Here is a 7176-nt window from a genome sequence, read left to right as displayed (position 1 = left end):
TGCTGGGCTTTCTTGGTGATGGAGCTGGTGTTGAGTGACCAGGTGAGATTATCCGTCAGATGAACACCAAGGAATTTGGTGCTCTTGGCGATATCCATGGAGTATCCATTGATGATCAGTGGAGAATGGTTGCTCTATGCTCCCTGGAAGTCAACAACCATCTCTTTCATTTTGTTGACGTTCAGACTTGCTACACAGTTGTAAGTCAGCAGAGTGAACAGCAGTGGACTGAGCACACAGCCCTGAGGTGCCCCAGTGCTCAGTGTGGTGGTGCTGGAGATGCTGTTTCCAATCCGGACTGACTGAGGTCTACCAGTCAGGAAGTCCAGGATCCAGTTACAGAGGGAGGTGTTCAGGCCCAGTAGGCTCAGCTTCTCAGTCAGGTACTGAGGGATGATCGTGTGGAATGCTGAGCTGAAGTCTATGAACAGCATTTGTACATTAGTATCCTCCATTAGTATTGTCTAGGTGGGTGAGGGCCAGATGAAGGGTCATGGAGATGGCATCATCCGTGGATCGGTTTGGACGATACGTGAACTGCATGGGGTCCAGTGCAGGTGGAAGCTGGGTCTTGACATGCCTCATGATGATCCTCTCGAAGCACTTCATCACGATGGGTGGGAGCGCGACGGGACGATAGTCATTGAGGCAGGAGACAGTAGACTTCTTCGACAAGGGAACGATGGTCGTCGTCTTGAGGCACGTGGGAGCAATGGTGCTGCTCAGGGAGATGTTGAAGATGTCGGTTAAGACATCCGCTAACTGTTGTGCACATTCCCTGAGCACTCTGCCAGGAATGTTGTCTGGTCCAGCAGACGTCTGTGGGTTAACTCTGCATAGAGTTTTCCTCACTTCAGCTGTAGTTAGACAGAGCACCTGGTCACTGGGAGCCATGTTACTCGCCGCCATGTTGTTCTGCAGATCAAAACAGGCGTATTAGTCATTCAGTGCATCTGGGAGGGAGGCATCACGGTCACAAGCAGGTGATGTTGTCTTGTAGTTCGTGATCGCTTGGATGCCCTGCCACATGCGCAGGGTGTCTCCGCTGTCCTAAAAGTGGCTGTGAATTCTCTTGCGTGTGCGTGTTCACCTCTCTGATGGCACGGGACAGTTTGTCCCTTGCTGTTTTTAAGGCCATTTGGTTCCCTGCTCTGAAGACGGAGTCTCTTGATTTTAGCAGCACACGCACCTTGGCAGTCATCCATGGCTTTTGGTTGGAGCATGTAGTGATGGTCTTGGAGATGGTCACATCATCAATGCACCTGGTCACTGTTGACATGTACTCCTCCAAGTTGATGAAATTGCTGTTGGTTGCAGCCTCCCTGATCATGTCCCAGTCAGTGCATTCAAAGCAGTCATGGAGAGTGTATGCGTATGATGTTTTTGTAAACAACAGAGTGACAGAGTAATTATTTTAGAATTCAAGGGATTCGAAATCTTTATAATGAACCAGAAACAAGGTGAACACAAACGGTTAAATACAAAAGGTGTTGATATTTTGTTAAAGTAAACTTATATTTATACAGCTGTACAATGGTGTGACTTCAGGGTGAGGTAAGATCAAAATAATACATTAAACAGTCTGATTTTGAAGCTTCCTTCCCTGAAAGAAAAGAGACAATTGTACATGAAACTTTCTTAAATTCCTACTACAAAAACAAAGAAAAACAGTTTCCATCCCAAAAGAAATAGCAGCCGAACCCCTACTGTTGGTGAACTGAGTGAATATGTACAGGGATGATTATATACAGAGAATAACACAGTAACAAGTTCAAGACTGAAAACCAAACTCAAAGTTACAATACAGGCACAACCCAGTCTCACAGTATTCTGTGATGTAGTCATGAAATTTAAACTACTGATTCGTGTTCATGGACACAAACGCCCTATTTTCCATTTAATCTATTTCAATACGGAGTATCTTTCGTGCCTCCACCACATTTTTCTTTCTTGCCACTGGGCACCACAGACGCTGTATTGTTTTTAATCATTTAATTTTTTAATCTTCAAGCACTTTTACTTAACATTTAATCAGGAGATTATATTCTTGTTTTTATTGCTTTATATTCTGTAATCTACTCATTATTATAAACCATCATCAGTGGTTCCTTCCAGTCACAATACAGTAAATATATTCTTCTGGGTAATTAACAAGACTGCAGATTTGTGCTTCGGCCATTGCTTCTAAATGCCGTTTCTATTCTGAGAAATAGCGTTTTCCCATCGGTTTGGTGTCAAATATAACAGTAAATATTACAGTACCCATGAGTCTTATCAAGCGTTACTAGTGAAGATGGAGGGTAAAACTACCTGAGGACCCGCCACCGATTCTCTTTTAATGATATCCTCATCTTTTCTTAACACATAAACATGAAAGCATGTTTAATATTTTAACAGTATGATGATATGGCAATTAGTTTTAATTGTTTCTGTGAGAAATACCGTTTTTTTGTGGGATCAGTTGCGGATTATTAAATACAAATGTATCAAGATGAAAGACCTTCACTATAAAATTCTGCAATTCTTTACTTTTTTCTATTTCTAATAAACAATATCATAATTTTTTTATATGATTATGCAAAGAATTAGAAAGAAATGTTTTGGATTGTGTTCTCTGTTTACAACACAATTTGTATTATATATCATATTATATATTTAATTTTATAATAATTCATGTAATGTTTTGGATTTGGGAATCAGGGTCTAGGAGTTGGATGGTCTGTTAAAACTGTTAACTCTCTGTGGCCTTTTTTATTTAAAAAAATGTAAAGGTTTTTTTTGTATTGATATAAAACTATTATATGATTCTCTTTACTCAACACTTTATAAGACAGCTGCTAAAACAGCTGTACTAATGAAAAAAAAAACATGATTTTGCCCAGTGTTACGTCCAGATTATTAACATTATTAATAATAATAATAATAATAATAATAATAATAATAATAATAATTATTATTATTATTATTATTAACAAGAGTTACGTCCAGATTATTTTCTGAAGCTTACATTTTTTTGTGTTTTTTATTTGTTTTTTATTTGTTTGCTTATCTGTTTACATTTCTTATTTATTTGTTTTTGCCAAAATTTTTTAGTAGACTATCACTGTGTTTTGTATTCTGGTTGTGTATTTACTTTATTGTTTTGTGTCAGTTTAAGCCATATATTGTTCTCAAAAATAATATTTGTGTTGTATGTATCCCCTGTGAATGTTATATTAAAAAATAAATAAAATCAAAAGAAACAAAGTAAGTTTTGGATAGTGGATGTCAGCATTACCCATGATCCTCAGCTTCCGTTGCTATTTTTCTCATTGTGCTCAAACCAGTGTCCAGGTAAGTTACGAGGCTCATAACTAATGATTACATTTAGTTTAATGTTGTTTTTTGTTATTATGTAATAATGTATTTTTTATTATGGTTTTATTACATTTAACACTTTTGTCCCCTCACATATTAAATATGGCTATACACCAGAATGTATCATTAATAACAATAGAACTTCACTAACATTACTAAACATAACATTGCCTTTAAATCTGGAATGATGAACCTCAGATGCATGTTACATGACTTTTAACAGTTGTACAGGAAAACTGTGAATTTGCATTCATTTATCTTAAGTATTTATAAGAAAATGGGAATCTCTCACTATTGGGGAAGGTTTTAAAACTTATTTTAACATAATTACTCTTCACTACATAATTACCATTTTCTGTTCTCCCTGCAGATCCTGTCAAATGAGTCACCTGTCCTAACCCAGTTACACCTGATTTACAGAACCTAAAGGCACTTTTAAGAGCTAAAATCTATCTATCTATCTATCTATCTATCTATCTATCTATCTATCTATCTATCTATCTATCTATCTATCTATCTATCTATCTATCTATCTATCTATCTATCTATCTATCTATCTATCTATCTATCTATCTATCTATCTATCTATGTCAGAGATCCACCTGCCACGCCCCCTTCGGCGGCTGTCAATGCCTTCGCGTTCCATGATCCTCCCGACTTCGTTGGGCACACCTGGGACTCATTCATCCGCTCATCACCAGCTCCCATTTAAACCCCTCACTTCCACACTCTTGCTGTCTGTTATTGCACTTTATGCGGGTGGTACTCGAGACTCTCTCTCTTTTCGTGTGGACCGCGCCTCTTTCCAGGCGCACCTCGGATATTCCTTTCCTGCTCCGGACTCCGCTTCAGACATCATATGCCACACCTCTTTCCAGGCGTGTCACGGATCTCTCCTCAATGCTTTACATCGGAGCAATGCTTTACCTCAGCGTTTCACTTCGGAGCATACTTTTCTCATCCTTAACTTTTCTAAATAAAACCTGTTTCATTGACTATGGCTTCCTCCTCCGTTTCTCTCGCATGACAGTCTACTTCTCGCAATGTTTTGTAGACATCTGTCTCATCAACACGTTCTCACTCCCAACTCGTCACATATGGACGCTTGGGCAGGATCCCCTGTAGTCACATTTTGACGCACTGGGTATCCCTTTAGCGTCGTTTTTCAACGTGCAGGGATTCCCATAGACTTCTGGAGATCTCTGAACCGGAACCTGCGGCGTTGAAATTTGACGTGTTGGGGAATCAGACTGCAGTCCGTTTTGTGTTATGAACGGGATCGGGACTACAATAAATAAGAATAAAAAACAATAGCTTGCTATAAATGAATTATGGCAGGGCTACTCAATCCAGGTCATGGTTTTCATTTTCCACATTTTCTATCTCTAAAACTGCCTCTTTCTCACCAACTACCTGCGTGTCTTCCCTCACCACGTTTATTTGTTTATTTATTTATTCATAAGGATTAATTAATTAATTTATTTATTTATTTATTTATTTATTTATTTATTAATAAATTCATCAGTGGCGCTGACGTCATTGTATGAGGATCCCATGCTCCATTGTGATTTTCCACTCGGTAAGTAGAACAGTTCATTAATATAATTGGGAACAATCCCTACAATTTACAGAACAAAAATTGTTCAATCAGGTGAAGAAGTTGTGTTTACAAGCTGTAGAAGTGAGAGGAAGCAGTTTTGTGATGCAGTAAATCACAGCAGACATTATAAAATATAACTTGCTGCACCAAATGTGTAGTAGCAGGCTAAGATAGATCATTACATTCAAGTTTCTTTATTTGTTTTTCCACATTTAATCCTGCAAGGAAATAGAGGAGATTGTATAATATTTGGAAATTGTGTGTTTTAAGTTACCAAAATGACAGTAGCACTTTAATACTTTAGCCATTTATAAATGTATAGATGAGGAACAGGGTTGCCAGATAGGTGTGTTTTCCAGTAATTGTTCACAAATCCACAAAAAAAACTCTAGTAAATACAAACTACAATTAATTAATTATAAAAAACCACCAATACTGTGGAGCATCACATATTTACAATATAATAAAGCAAATTAAGCGTTCTTGTCTAAAGAAGTTTAGGTTAGTCATCTTGGGTTAGGGTGTTCAGGGGTCACCAACATGGTGCCACATAAGTCGCCCGCTTTTCTAAAAATAACTGTTTCCTACTTTGTTAAATCATTGTTGATAATTATTGTGAGAAGTCATTAACATGATCAGTGTCTTCACATAGATGAAAATCATTAATTATTAATAATAACATAATATATGGTACATTGAGCAAATTTGTTATTTCAGATCAAACTGAAAACTGTGTGTATTAAACTGGTAGCCCTTCACATTAATTGGTACCCAAGAAGCAGCTCTCAGTTTCAAAAAGGTGAGCCCTGGTGTAGGTCATCTAGGGTTAGGGTGTAGGTCATATGCCAACACTGATAAAGAAAACATTGGTAAAAATGTGAGCTGTTCAATTCTGAATTCTAAATCTTTTTTTTTCTCTCATCAGGTCCTTCAGATTTGCCAGCTTCGAACATTCCTCTTTTATTTTAATCCCCTCACCACACACACACGCGCGCGCACACACACACACAATAGCAAAAGGCACTTTTAAGAGCCACGTATGTCTTGTTAACCTTCGCGCTCTCTCTCTCTCTCTCTCTCTCTCTCTCTCTCTCTCTCTCTCTCTCTCTGTCTCTCACTGTTTACATCTGTAGATGTTATATCTGTCTATCTTTCTGTATATTTCTGTATATTTCTTGTCAAATTATGACTAGGCCAAAATTCAGGCCCTGCCCATCTTGCCAGACTCCCAATCAGGCAAGCAGGAAAACGTGTCATGTCTGCTTTGAAAGTCTGTCCACTAAACAGAAAATAAAAGACATAGTGGTGTCACTGGATAGACAGTGGGGACAGTCTGTAATGAAAAGCAGAAATGCTGGGCGTATAATTGATTCTGCCCGTATTATGTAAGTAAAATGCTAGTTTTCACTTGTTATTTAAAGTGTCTATGTTTGTCATATAGTGATTATTATAGTCTAGTACCAGTATGATGTGGCCTTCATAAACCCATTTAACTTAGTCTTCTTTGTATGAAATAAAACTTATCTTTATGTTTAAGTTGTGTTATAGAGAAACAATAAGTTGTGTTCTCTGTCAAATAATGAATCAGTCATGTTGGCAATGGTAAAACATTTTTTCAAGTCAAATGTTCTCTTTTCTTAAATAATAAACTTTTTGAAACTGATTAAGGCTCATTTTCTTTCATTGCACTCCATTGAATGGCCTTAAAATAAAATTACTTTATACAGAATGAATGCACTTGATAATGCAGTGGGTTTAACTAATGTGTATGTGTAATGCTTAACTGCTTTTGTTCATTTCAGGTGCGGAAACTTGAGGCAGTGGGTTACAAGCCTATTTTATTTATTGGCAAACAAGATAAAAAAGAATTCAATTAGGTGGGTTGCAGACATAATCACCCATCTGCCCCCCACTCCTGTCACAAGAAATGGTTTAAATAAGATGAGGACAGCATATGAATTTATCTTGACTAAGGGTAGGAGCAAGATTTTTGTTCAGAAATAATAATTAGTATTTAAAATGCATGTTTTTTTGTTTGTTAATATGTACAGATATGAAATTCATGTAAACTTGTATTAAAGCAACCTCCACAGCACAGCAGCTGGACAATGACATCCCAATAACAAAGCAGAGAAAAGGTAAGTTTTTTGGCAGTGGTGTACTTTAATCCACACTATTAATAAATTTGCTCTCAGACAAACTGACTTCATGGAAATTAG

The 7176-nt window shown here is 37.4% G+C and overlaps 1 protein-coding gene across 1 annotated transcript in view; it reads right to left on the bottom strand.

Annotated features, from left to right (window-relative positions):
- LOC124377357 overlaps positions 1 to 7176 on the bottom strand; it is a 291851-nt gene that overhangs the window by 79981 nt on the left and 204694 nt on the right. The window lies entirely within an intron of this gene.

This window comes from Silurus meridionalis, chromosome 23 (assembly GCF_014805685.1).
Source record: "Silurus meridionalis isolate SWU-2019-XX chromosome 23, ASM1480568v1, whole genome shotgun sequence".
Classification (NCBI taxonomy): domain Eukaryota; kingdom Metazoa; phylum Chordata; class Actinopteri; order Siluriformes; family Siluridae; genus Silurus; species Silurus meridionalis.
This window is presented reverse-complemented; position numbering and strand designations above follow the sequence as displayed.